Source organism: Centrocercus urophasianus, unplaced genomic scaffold (genome assembly GCF_019232065.1).
Source record: "Centrocercus urophasianus isolate 14NV4802_14NV808 unplaced genomic scaffold, USGS_Curo_1.0 seq_33, whole genome shotgun sequence".
NCBI lineage: Eukaryota > Metazoa > Chordata > Aves > Galliformes > Phasianidae > Centrocercus > Centrocercus urophasianus.
The window spans coordinates 7,690,437-7,705,015 of NW_024884900.1; positions in this window are offsets into that span (position 1 = coordinate 7,690,437).

Here is a 14,579-nt window from a genome sequence, read left to right on the forward strand (position 1 = left end):
ATCAACATGTGAAGGATTTTACTAAAAAGATTAAATTGCCTTGAAAAGCTCATTCTTTATGATTCGTGCTGCAGTAACACCACAAAGCCCTAAAAGGTCTATATAGGGAACTTGGGTTTGCTTTAAAGCTACGTGTGTTTTTTGGGGGGCCTGGGCTTTTTTGATGAAAAGATTTCATTTTTTGATAAAAACATTCGGGCAAAAATTGAGCTTTTGAGAAAGAGGAACCAATTTTTATTCCTTTTTGGTGACATTTTTCATGAGATAAAATGTAATTCCTGAGAAGCTCTAGGCCTGGTTCTTTTTCATTCTTAAAATGCCTCTTTCTCTCTAGGCTCCTGGCATCTATTTCCCATTGTCCTTTCAGAGTGCCAGGGCAAATATATCATTCTATTTTGGTACTGTCAAGAGGTAGGGTTTGTAGGGAAAGGCAATATCTTTTCTTAGAGCAACTGATAGAACTGGGGAAAAAAAATGGACACATTTTTGGGCATAGAAGCCCTGTCTGTCTCTTTTGTTTATAAATTACCCTTCTGTTCTCTTGGAGACCTTCCTGTCTCTACACTGAACTCTTTTAACTCTAGCATATACACTCAAAAAGTGTGCTCATCATTTATCTTTACTGCAGCTGCAATCTTCTCCTCACCTCTGCTTTCTTTCCTTCCTCAGCTACTTACTCTTCTCTACTTTGCAATCTTCTCAAGTGGCAGCTGTAGTTTATATTTTATTACTCTTGTGTGCATCTTTCTAATCCTCCATTATTTGGGGCATATCCTTTGTTATCTGCATTAGTCTTCTCTGTGCCCCAGGGACATTTATCGCTAATTGGTTCACATAAATGGGAAGGTAAACATTCATTTCTCTTAGAAAACACGTTTTCCTTGCAGTGGGACAACCCCTCAAGCTTTTGTTCTTTCCTTTATGCACAGCTGGTTGGAGAGAAAACAGAATAAAGCACACCTCTGGCAAGGCGCGCAGAGCACCAAGCAGCATGCTCAGGGTTAGCACTGCGCCCATGAAACCCCCTGAGCCCACTGGGAGCTGTGACAGCATCCTCATAAGTCCTCTATGCAACTGCAGCTCTCTGTGGGGAAACACCCCCTGAAAACCCTCAGCAGGGAGGCTTGGGAGGCACTGTGTTCTGTTCACCATTTTCATTAACAACAGCCTGGATGATGGAATGGAGAGCACGCTTATTAAATTTACAAGTGGCACCACGCTAGGAGTGAGTGCAAATACACTGGACAACAGGATGAGAATTGAAATGAGTTCGACAAACTGCAAAAGAGGTTTGAAAGGAAAAAAAAAAAAAAATAAATGCAAGGCACGAGACTGAAATAATTCATGTCCAGGGGGTGGTTTTGCAGAAAGAAACTGATGATGGGAGGAAAGGGCAAACTGAGCTAGCAGCTCAGTAAGCCTGAGTGCCACATTGGAGGAAGAAGAGGCAGGTATAGGCAGGACATCAAGTTGCAGAATCCTTTTACAGCAAAAGTGATGGAGGTTGGGTAAAAGGAAGGCTTCTTATGAAGAGAATGGCCAAAGCTCTGTTCTCAGATGTGCCAATTTGTCGTGGTAATGTATGAACCAGCTGCAGGAAGAGCAGAATAGCAAGCTTCATTTTTTCCACTTCACTAGATATATTCTGCTGGTAAGAGGAGGATATGAGTTTAACTATGCTGTTGGCCTTGAGGCTTTAGGTATCAAGGAGAGATTATTTCAGAGATCAAACTGAATGCTGATTCGAGGGAGTAGCTCATCCCTTTGGAGTGCTCCAGAAGGAAAAGGGAACATTGTCAGTTCAATCTACTGTGGAATTTATAGTATTAATGATCTGAAGAACACTTTAGGGATTTCTGTCAGATGTCTATTTTAATTTAAACTCTTGGGTGTTTAACTACCCAAAATATTGAGTTCTAGTCATTATAAAAACTAATAACTGGCTTATTTTGCTGCTAATTCAGAAACTGAGGTTAATTATCTGTAGTGAAAGGATGTGGTACTAATCTGAAGTCTACCAGAATAAGACACTGTGGTTAATTGATTCCCCATGAAATGACAAAAGATTCCTTTAGAGTAAAGAGATGTTTAATATTCAGGAGTTTCTCAAAGGTACTAACTTTTGCTTCTCATGAAAGGCTTTTTTCTTGTTTAGATTCATCAGCTGTACCTTCCCCTTTCCTTACTGTTAACACTGCTTTATTTTTATGAAATTCACAATGGGGTGGCAAAGCAACTAGACAGATTAATACAATGGGAAAGGCATTACAACAAAGGTGTGACAATGAAAGGACCAGCATGATAGAAAGGTGCTGTAAAGGAAGAAGACTGCTTACCTGTTTCAGAAGATTCTAAGTTTGCAGGGGAAAGCTTCATCAAGGAAGAATCTCCAACCAAAAATCCTCCCCAGTGGCAGTCAGCCCTTCAATGAGGTCTAAGAGAGGTGCAGCCAGGCTCCACCCCCTTCCCATCACACAGCTCAATTGCCTTCACCTGTGCTCCCGGGGCTGACCAGGTCCTTTCCCAGGTGCTCAATCAGTGGTTCAGGCCGTGTCTTGACAATTCCCATACATGTGATTATACTCCTTGCAGTTGGAAGCCCACCTACCACATCCCTTTGATGCTCAATATCTCTCATATATGACATTACTCCCCTGAAGTTGGTGGAAACCGTTGGCCATCCAATCCTCAGCAGTGGGATCGCACCCAGGAACTTGGTACTGTCTTTAGTCTGGGTACAGGGATGATTTCAGCAGAGCTTCTGGATGGGCATGGCCAGGTTCTGGTCTAGCTGGCTTTTCCATAATCACAGAGCACGTTAGAGCTGAGATTCTTCCTTATTCTCTGCCCTGTGTTCTCTCTGCTCTGCTATTCTCTTTCTCAAGGGCTCTGAAAATGCCCACACTCCCATTGGTTTATTTAATAAAAATTACTTTCTGAGCCAACCGCGACCAGCTAAAAAAATTAATTTAAGCTTCCCCTAAAGTGTATTTGTCACTGTCCACTGTCGTAATTAATTACGTTGTATCCTAGCATACCCTCAACATGGCAGTGTCAGAACTCTGATGATGTAGTGCAGTTTCCATGTATAATATATCACGAGAACAGTTTCAACTTGGATGATATATGAAGCCAGCCTGGGAGGATTTTAAAATAGACCTAAATTTCTGGAGGTTTTTTTTGTGTAACTTTGAGTGTTTGAAGGGTTCATTCAAAGCCTTTCCTGAATATCTAAGTCATTTCTCCCTTGCCATGCACGTGTCAGAGTTAGCAGTGTCAGTTAATCTAGTGCAGCTTTATAGGTTGGCTGGCCAAAACCTAAGTGAGCATCACATCTATTTCCCTTTGTCCTTTTGCAGTACTGCCTGGGCCTGCTTATGTTTAAAACAGAAAATATTCGATACAACAGCAGTCTAAATTGGACAACACGCAGTTCAGCTAGGATTGTGAGGGGCAGGAAAATATTCATAGGGATGATGGGTGATGAGCAGTGTCCTCCCTCTGTAAGATTAAATGCCTTAGCAGTACACAGCCCTGGGTAGAAAGCGTCAGTTTTTTAGTGGAAAGAGTTGATTTGGGAAGGAAGAGTTGGGTGTAGGCTGGATGTAAATGAACTCTGAGAACGGAGGAAAGCAAGAGAGCTGAGAACAAAAGGGAGGTGTAAACCAAGAGCAAATAAATAGGAGGGCAAAGGCAGCAGGAGGAGGAAGGAAAGAGTGGGAGAGAAAGTGGGAGCAACTCTTAGTCTTTGGGTCCTGGCTTGTTAGCATGGCAGGGCAGGGCTTTCTCCTGAAGTCATTTTTCAGTCCAAATAAAAGAAAATTTTGAAAAACAAAACAAAAACAGGAGCATTGGTCATTCCCCTTCTCTTCCTCCCATTTCAAATCAAAAAGTGATTTCTCTCCCCGTCTCTTTCCAAATTTTCTGGGTTGTTTGTTTTTGTCTTTTTTTTTTTCAATTGAAAAAGCCCCCTGATCCAAGCAGATCTCCATTTGTAGACACAGGGTACCTCTGAGCTTGGAGGGTGCCGTGGGGTGAGCATGAAATGGACATTGCACTGCTGCGCTGGGATGAAGACAAAAACATCTGCATGTATGAGGGAGCTCTTTAAGTGGCACCTAACAGCAGTAGGCACTTAGGCCAACTTGGTGTTCAAACTTAATTACCAGAAAAATGCTGTACATTATGAAGATTTAAATCATTTAACAAGCCTTGTGTGAGTCTTAATGCAATTTTATCACTGCCTTTTCCCTTTTCATTCAATAGGAGAACAGCAGTGCTTAGCACAGAATCACGGGCAGGGATAACCTCCAGTTTTGCAGAAGGCACAGCACACTTTTCAGTAGCAGGATAACGATGAGGAGGTTTGCTCCTATCCTCAAACCTGGAATCTGCCCAGTGCAATGCGTGCAGCAGCTGCTTGGGATCATTTCTATTGTGGTTCTGTGGTATGTGCAGATCTGAAGAAACAGCTGTAGGGGGAAGAAAGAGGGAATGTTTTAGGCTGAAGGAACAGATCAGACACAGAGGTGAATGTCAACCTAATGCTTGGTCACCCCTCATCTCGAGTGCTCCGCTGTGGGCTCACAGTGATGCCTGCACTGAGTAACAGCTCTGCACAAATCCTGCATGTTAAACATGGATCAGAGGTATGATGTATGTGTCTCCCTAGGCAGTAAAGCTCTAATCCCACCTTCTGCTGAAATAGCCTAATTTAGTCCATCAGCTTTTCTGTATGGCCAACCTCTCTGCAGCGATCTGGGATGCGAGCCCACTGGATTTACAGATCTTTCCCTTTTTTTAACTAGACATTATGTGAGAACTTGCACTTTAATGTTTCTTCTTCTTGGAAGCAGTTCTTGTATTTTTTTTTCTAATTAATCCTAATACTTTCACCATCCTGAGGAATACTCCATCACTTTCTGACTCTTGTATGAGATTGTTTTCAAAGGTTCGGGTGCTTCCTGTGGGAGGCATCCCATGCCTTGCATGTCCTGTAAAAAGGATTTTCTCGGATCAGTGGGAAATCTCAGATTCTTATTCTGGTCTGCATGCTCTCTGCAGGTAGCCCTTCCAATAGAGTGGTTAAATTGGCCCCAATGCAACACCCACTGCAGGTCAGCAAACTCATGGTGCCAGCAGCACTGTAAGAGAACAAAGCAGAGGCAGATATCTGCATTAGCAATGAATTCATTAAGTGCTTGTATTTTCATGGAAATCTGATGCTATTTCATCTAATCAAAGATGGTGCTTTTTCCCCAAAGTCTTACGTCTCAATCTACAACTGACACGCTGTGAAATATCTGAAATCCACTTGAAAGCCCGTGGGATTCATCACTGAATTCCACAGCCTTGTAACATATGCAATTACACAGAGATACACAGAAATTGCTGTCTTTTTTTCACAGTCTTTTCATTCCCTAGCAAGCATATTTGCACCAACTGGAGAACTTAATTCTCACCCAAAAGACTCTTTGTTCCTTTTTTTGCCAATAGCTTTTATGCCTGTCTGCAGTTCCACAGGCTGTGTATACATCCAGTGCTGTAACTTAACTACTTCCAGATTTTCTGGATTCTTACTCCTGACAAAAAGAAAAAAAGAGAGAGAGAGGGAGAGAGAGAGAAAGAAATGATACTAATATTGTTGGAAATCTGTTACTGTCACTTTTTCATCCCATCACCTCCAGATTTTGACCTGTGAAGTGTGTTCCTCTGAGATGCTCTAAAGGACGGGTTGTCCCTCCCCGTTGAACTCTCAGCTAGGTTCTAAAAGTCAAAATCTGCATCTGCCTTTGCAGCTGGAGGTGGTGTTGATCTTGCTCTTGCTTGTCCTGCTGCTCCTGGTCACTCTCTGCACTCCTTCATTTATCAGCAGATGGGTGGTAATGGCAGGGCTGCTCCCCTGGCTCCTCAATTGGGTTCCCCAGGTGAAACGAGCCCCAGCGAGGCAGGAGAGCCTGCGAATCTGTTCCACGCAGACTGAGAGGAAGAAGAAAAGCCAGCATTCATCATTCAAAAGATAAACATTTGACAGCACAGCTTGACTGTGTCAGGAACACTTCTGTTTTAATAGTACGCCTGCAAGCTTTCAAAACAAGTGTTTACCTGTCACAATAAACAGTTATGAGTGAAGTACACAAAACACACTAAACTCGGAGCTGGCAAGCTTCCAGAAATGCCATGTGCAGTTAAACTCTTGAGCTTGTCATTCCATCCAACATAAATCTCTTCGGTTGTCTTCTGTCTTCTTCCTTGAGCATCCTGGACTGACTCTGATTGCCTCAGAGCCGTCTCTGCTTGGATACGTGCAGGATCCAGAAGTGCAGCTATTGCCTGGAGTCCTCTTCAGCTCTGACTCTTACACAGCTGCAGTGAACTCCCAGTTGCTGCTGGTGAGACTGGATGTCCTACTTTGCTCTTTTGAACCTCTGTGAACAAATTGGTATTGTACAAAGTACAAAATGTAGCTTGTGATGACATTTTGGACACTGGGAAATCATAGAATCATTAAGGATGGAAAGACCAATATGATCATCTCAGCCAAACCATCAATCCATGTCTGTGACCACTCAGTGCCACATCTCCATCGTTCTTGAACACCTCCACGGACAGTGACTGCACCACCACCCTGGGCAGCCTATTCCAATACATCACCACTCTCTCTGAGTGGTGATTTTTCCTAATATCCAACATATGGGTACTTTCAGGAGAAAGCTAAGATTGAAGTCATCAGATGGGAGCTCAAGTGCTGGATTAGACCCTATATTGCATCTTATGGTGACTTCGGAGCACCGAGGAGTGCGATGAAGCTGCAGCCCTGGTTGAGGCTGACGTGAGAGGTCAGAAGTTTGCATGACTGCAGTTTTCCTTGACCATGCCAAACAGTGAGAACTCCTACTTTTTCAGAGATGTTATTTCACTTCGGAGGACTTCCTGCCAAGTGTAATGCTGTGCAGCATACTGGAAAAATAGCTAAAGTCAATAAATACAGCCCGTAAAAATAAAGTCTGGCACTGCTTTTGCACAGGAAAAAACTGCATCTTTTTTTTTTTTTCTTTTTTTTTTCTCTTTTAGCTATTTCAAGCTTAAAGCTTAAAGAAAGCCTAGGAGAGCAAGAGGTATTTCTTCCTGCACATATATTTTAATGTGTTTTAATGTGACATTTCACTTATTTGTGGCCTCATCTTGCTCAGTAGTGCGGTCTGAGCAGAAGGTGCTGGTTTCTGATAGCGGGGTCAACCTTCTGTCTTCTGATGGAGGAAATCAGAGTTGTAGGGTTTGGAAGGGGCTGCTGGAGAGCGTCAAGTCCAACTGCAGTGAGCAACGACAATTGAAATGGGAATTAGGAATTTCAAACATGGGATTCTGGGTTTGAGTTTCGACTCCCCTGTAGTGTAGAACATGCAAATCCAGGTCATGTTGACTGTATGGAAGAAATTCTTGAGATAATGTGGTCATTCTGACACATCCTTCAAATCTGCAAGGCCTTTTCCAAGCACTGTGGGTTCCTGTATGCTGTGAGATTGCTGGAGTTCACACTGTCACCCCACTATTGAGGGTTACATGGGATCTCATTGACAGCTGTCACATCTCCAGACTACGGTAAGCAGCAGGCAGTCACTGATGTCACTCACCCTGTGTCCTGTCCCCACAGCAGTCCTGCTGTCCCCAGTGCTGCTCTCTGGGCACTCTCTAGCCCCAAAGGACACACGCTCAGGGCTGTGCTGTAGGACCCTTGCTCTTGCCTCTCCCCGGGCTCTGTGGGTGGCCTTCTCATTGACTCCCATGCAATGTTTCAAAAGGCCTTGGTTTTGTTCCAGTGCAGAATGCAAAAGGCTTTCAACATCTCAATTGAAACAACAGAAATTCCAGCACTGGGCTCCCCATTTTCTTTCCAAGAGCAGAGTGAGAGAAAGAAAGGTCTGCCCTTGTTCAGTCCTGGCGAGTCCAATCTAGAGCTGTATAAAAATGCATCTAAAAAAAGGACCTTTCTTCCAATAAATGGCCATTTAATGAATAAAAGAGAAACAATTGAAGTCTGCAGTAATAGAACAATTATGTGCTGTTGTGCGTTCCAGCTGGCTACACATTGAACAGTTCTTACAAATTGCCGGAAACGCAGCAGCACACGGATCCGATACGTTTCAGGACAGTCATTATTAAGAAGAAATACCATGTGTCAATCTCCCAAAGACCTTAGAGGGCATTATCCTCCTAAAATCCCTTAATTACTGCTCCGGGGCTCATGTGTGTTCCTGGCCCGCAGCATGCACGAGAGGGGAGTGCTGGCAGCAGTCACCCCGGTGTGATGTTCATTAACTTCCTCAGTCTCTGCTCTTTCCTCTTCTGAGCAGCAGAGGGAAGGAAGCTTGCTAGGAGGCTGCAAAGAGAGCAAGAATTGTTCCATGATGAGGAGGAGCCGTGGAGGGACAGGTAAGGCCACCAGAGCAGCAAAAGTGCAGATGTGAGATAAGAGAGGAAATTCAGAATAGGCAAGAAGAAAAGCAAGGAGGACAGCAGAGCCAGTGGGAGCAGTGCTACGTGCATCCTCCTTGGCACACGTTTCTTTGATATTGGGGGGTATTGGTGTTCTGGTGTGCTGCTGCCTAAAGTGGGATTTGGGCTTTGCATCGGTGATAACTGAAATTTTTTGGGTGGTCCTTTGTGGAGCCAGGAGTTGGACTCAGTGATCAGTATGGGTCCCTATGAGTCCTTCCAACCTGGGTCACTTTACGATTCTGTGGTTCCATTTGATGGGCATTTCTGGATGCACAAATAGGAGAAAAGTTGTGGGGGGATACCGAGGTTTGGTAACAGGCACGTGGGGTCTGGAAAGTCCTCCCTTGGCTGATTTTCTAGCAAGCTTTGGTCATTCAAAAAAGTAAGGTCATGAGGGTTGCTTGGGGCTGGAGAGCGCTGATTAAACACGATATAAATACCTGTGCTGTGGTAGGTCTGTGGGAAGAATTTAAATGTCTGAAGAGCAGAGGAGTGGGGATTAATGAGCTGTGAAGGAAGGAGATGTATTTAAGGTGTTTGTGAATAGGGAGAGGATGAGGTTCCTGCTCCATATTTAAGATATTAAAGCTACTCGGCAGGTTTTTTTTCTTTCAAAAGAAAGCCTGAAAACCCCCGCAGTTCTGAGCACTTGTCAGGGATGTAATGATGGAAATTTTGTCAGCCTCGCTTTGCATAATAGGGATCATTATGTGATGGTAAATTTCTCTGTATGTTCTGTATGTTCCTAATGTGGGAGGAATGAAAAAATTCCCGAGGTTTCTTTCTCAGAGCTTGTAAATGAACACGCTGGGCTGGATTGTCTTCTCATTTGTCAGCAGGGAAAGCACAACAGTAGGAAATCACAGTACTGGTACACAGGTGTGTTGTTCCAGATCCCGCCAGACTCCAGGTACTTCTTGCAGAGCTGGATTTAAGTTCCTGCTGGAACGCAGCTCCATCACTCAGGTGCTGTGTGCCAATCCTGAGCTGCTCCATCCCAGAATGGGGCTGAATGGTAGACGAGTACTTGCCTGGGTATCAGCTGGGTGAACTGTCTCAGAAGCTCACTGCTCCTTCCTTCAGTGCTGTAGGGCTTTCTAACCACTGCAGAACGCCTTCCTGCCAATAGAAACTCAATACTTTTCTTCCAGACCTTTTCCAGGGTTTGAGTATCCTGCATGCTCTGATAACCAGAGCACAGATTTCTAACCCAGGCTTACCCGCACCACAACTGCCTGCTTGAGCAAAAATATGTCAAAGCTGGCTAATAATAGCAGCAAGGAATTTCAAAGGAGCTTATCTGATTTTAACAACCGGCTCCCCTCTGCTCCTTTGTACATCTCAGAGAGAAATACATGAGGAGGAGTGTCAAACAGGACTTTACAAAGGAGAGTTAAGCTATTGCAACCTGCAGTCTGCACAGAGATGCCCCAAGATGAAGCCAGGGGCTGCCAACAGCATCCCGTTCCCATCCGGCTCCCTTCCCATCCTGCATCCCATCTGCTAGCATAGGGTGTGTTTGGGTGTCTGGAGCTGAGAACAGAACCAAATGGCATCCAACAATAATGTTAGTCATAGTCAGAATAAATTAGGCTTTCCAACAGGGAGGGCAAAGTGTCCTTTTGCATGCAGTAACTAGGTATTTGTTCAAAACAATTAGACTCCATAGCCTAGTTTAGTGCTTAATCAATTTATGTGGTTAGCTAAAGTACTGCAAATGCCCCTAATAAGTGGTGACACCTTGTTCCTAGAGCACTGCTATGTGCTTGCAGAGAAATTACATTTTTAATTATGCCACACAAGCCTAATGGAAAATCTAATTATGACACTGGTATTTTTCAACTTCTTTACAAATAGTGTGTTTTCTGAAATGCAGTTGCAAGTGTTGCCTCTGCTTCAGAACTTCAGAAGAGGAAATGGATTCTGCTCAGAGTTTGTACAATGCTTCACTTTATTATTTATTAATCACTGCTATGTATTATTTGTATGCTGTCATAAATGTCCTGGTAGTCGATGCAGTAAAGCAGGCAAATGGGAGTCGTTGCTCAGAAGGTTCTGCCTGGCCTGAGCCAAACAGTTCCATAAGCAGTAGAAATAACTGAAGCTGTTCCTCAGGGATCTGTGCTTTGTCTTTTTATTCCCCGATGTCTGATGCAGTCTGATGGCTGCCTGAAATGCTTTGCATGGATTAGGGCACTCACAGATTTCCTTCATGCCTACTTAGGGCTCTGCTTTTGTTGGAGCCTCTTTATCCATGGGGACAAAGCAAAAACACTCAGACTGAGGCTTCTCTCCTTCCTTCCCCATCCTGCCGGGTGATGAAGTGCTTGCTGGCTTCCCAGGGCAGGATGCTCTGATAACTCCAGTCCAGCAGAGTGCTGATACAGAGACTGCATGGGCCACAAGCTGATCTTCTCCCGTAATTCCAGACTGCAGGGATTTCTCTGAGAGCTTGGCCAATACTTTTTGTGAATTCAGCCATCTTTATATTGCTTAAAAACAGCATGATGCATCTTAGTTGGCGTATTGTTTAACCACAGAGAAAAGCTGGGATTTTGAGTGTTATTCAGGGTTGGTCTAATGCTGTTTCTACTCAATACCCAGCACGAGCATCATCGGGGGCAAGGACAGCTGAGCAATTCTGCTCTTATCCCTTCTGCAGAGGGACCACCCTGGGAAGAGCAGCCCTAAAATCTCTCCTTTGAGCCACGGAGATTTGCTGGCAGTGGTCAAGATTTGCAGTGAGTAGCTCCCAGGGACTATTATTAATCAGCCAGACCAACCTCCCCAGTCTTTCAAAAGAGGGATGTGCCCTCCCCTGTGCCTGCATACATTGGGCACTGGGGCTGCTCTCCTGAGCTGTTGTGGAATTACTGGGCATTAACAGAGGCACATGGGTACAGAGGAACACAAGTGCCCAGCTGTCTGGCATGGGAGCAAGCTGAGTTTCTCAGTCCAGTTTCTCCCAAGAATTGCTGGGGGGAAAATTCACAGCCACCCACAGGAGATCTGCTCTGAGAATGCATTTCAGAGCATGACTAAAGCAGCAGACTATTTCCAACTCAGGTTGTCTAAGAAGCACAAATACACCCTGAAATTTGACTTGGTCCAATGTGTCCTGGGTGTGCCTCTCTCCTGCCCTATACATCACCAGCACAATCTATTGAGCAGGGCCAGCCTCACCTTTCTGGCCCTGTGTGGGATTGATTAGAAGCAGAACATGTTGCTCTGAGCTTCTATTTTTTATTTTTTTCGCTTCCTTTAAAACAGTTTGTTCTGCTCGGATGCTCCGCGTCTGCTGATAGATAATGTTATGGGAAGGACTGTAAAACCTTATCGCTGGAGAGTGCCACAAATGTGACTGTGCATTACTGTGCAGAGTCTCTTTTCCTGCGCACTTGAAAGCATATTGCACAACTGCAAGTCTCCTGCTATCTTAAATACTTTGCCTGGACCAGCTGTGATTGCCTTGTGATAGGTGCTTCCATGAAGGCTGGAAAGCAGCTAAGAGCACCAGCTCCCTTCTCCATCGGTTTAATTAGAGGCATCTACATTATCCCAGATGTTCTCAGCTACCTGAGGGTAGTGTATTAAAAATGCATGAAAGGTGAGGGGACAGTGCAAGCCAATGCTGGCTGGCTATTCCTGGACCCTGGCAATGAAAAGCCAGTGCTGGGAGCTAAAGAGACCGCCTAGCATGGCGTCCAAGCAAACAGCAGAGCCTGCTGCCCTGAAGGCAAGAGATTAACAGAAATGTAGCTGGATATTATTTTAGGCTTTCCTTGGCTATTTTGGTTTACTTTGGCCTAATCTACTTTTTGTGGTTTTATTGCTTGGCTTGTGGAGTGACTACAGCACTGTGTTGTCTTGCTCAAAGCACTGCTGCCAGGATGAGGCAATTTTCTTTCAGCAGATCCATCCCCAAAGCTTTCAGTGTGTCTGAAATTATGGAAGATACCCTGCCTGTGCAACTGAATTGGGCTATTGGGCTAAGGCTGCAGCAAGGATACACCTGTTAAGATATTAACCAACAGGAACTCACAGAGATTAAATTTTATTTGCTGAATTACCACAATCAGAGTGGTCCCATCAGATAAAGCTGCAGCGAACAGGCTTCCCATTCAATCCTGCAGAACAAGCCATCATTTCTCATTCCTGCAAGGAGCCCTACACAGCCCTGCCCAGGTGCTGCCCATCTCAGCCCACTGCTCCGTTTTGCCACCACATTTGTTAACCAGCAGGACAGCATGAGCCCAGCCTGCCATTTGCATCCGTTAGAGGGGAAAACACCACGGTGTGCTCCAGTGCTCTGCTGGGAAAGAAAGAGAAAATGCCTCAGAGGTAATGGCTTCCTCTGCAGCCCTCATTTTCACAGTAGTTGCAGATTAAATCTCTGTCCTTGCTGGCCTTCATGCTGCAGCCCAACTCTGCTCCGAGTGCAGGAGCTTGATTCGTGCCATGCCTTTCACAGAATCAGCTAATGCCTTCTAGCTGAATATTACCCCAATTTTAAGCCCATTAGGTGACAAGAGAATGCAGTGTGGAGCAAATGGAATGGTTTAGAGCATGCAGCGGGGCTGAGGCACTGAGTGTGGATGATACTTGGGAAGAAGACAGAGAAAAGAGGGATCAGGCAGCCCAGAATCATACATAGCCTTGGATATCTGCAGGGATGGGGCACCCACAGTTCTCAGCTGCAGTGCCAGCACCTCGCTGCCCTCTGAGTAAAGAGCTTTTCCCTCACATCTGAGCTAAATCTTCTCTCTTTTAGTTTAAGGCTGTTCTCCCTTGTTCTATAACTATCTGCCCACATACAATGTCACTTTTCCTCCTGTTTATAAGCTCCCCTCAAGTACTGGAAGGCCATAGTGAGGTGTCCCCAGAGCCCTCTAACTCCACCAGCTCTGGCCCTGACTTCCTTTGAATCAGGCATGCATCCTGAGCATCTTTCGTGGTTAAGAGCTGGGGTTAAGGCAAGTAACAGCAGCGCAATGCAGGATGGAAGCCATTCGTTGGGTGCCTCTGCTCTGTTTCTCAGCCCCATTCAGGGATTTGTGAAATAGAACAGTCTGGGCACACTGGGCAGTGAGGGAATGGGACACAGGGTTGAGCAGGGCTATGATGCCTACTTGGGGGAGACAATCAGGGAGGAAATTGGCCCTCCTTTTTCACCCAGCAGTCCTACCCTCCTCCCAGCTCTGTGGCAGGCACAAAACCCAATCCACCCCCGTGCTCTGGGAGGAAACAATCTGAATTTATGGGCAAACAACGATGCTCTCTGCATCAGCATATTTGTGGAAAGCGCCTGTTACAGTTTTGCATAGTCCTAGTGAAAGTGGAGCAGAAATCCAACACGAGAGGGTTCCCGCGAGGGGGGGGGGGAACACAAAATCTTGGATCAAGTCCAATATTCAAGCAATAAGACCTTAAGAAGCAGGCATCATTATAAGATAATTGACTGTGGAGAGCAGTCACACATCCCAAGGTGAAGCATAGGGCACTTAACATATCAATAAGGTCAATTATCTGATTATGTCAGCTGCCTTAGTGCTGTTATTAACCTATATTGCTCTTATTAACCTTTCTGATGAAGAATCTTTCAAAAATAATTATATTAAAGTACAAATCTCTCAAGTTTAAAATATGTGAATGTTCCATTTCAGTAGTCGTGTGTCATAGGATAATGAACATCTGATTGCCTGCCTGACACAATGAGGTTTTTAATCAGGCTCCCTTCCCCGGGATCAACGTGTTGGCGATGACAGCCTTCCCTGGGCCGAGGCGGTCTCATGAAAGCACTGCTGTCATGTTACCAGTGGCGGGATTTAAAATTGAAATGTGAGCAAATAAGACAAGAAATGTAACGAACGTGCACGGGGAGAGGGGTCCTGGGAAAATAACCACCGAAAGCCTCTTCAGTCAATCGCAATTATTAAAGCATACAGCTGATTCAATTAGTGGTTATGTGCATGTGCGTATAGTATTTATTACCTAGCAGAGCTGATCAAAGAGGAGCACGTTGCTCATGAAAATTTGTTCATATTCATTTTATCTCTCTTTTTTTTTTTTTTTTTTAATTT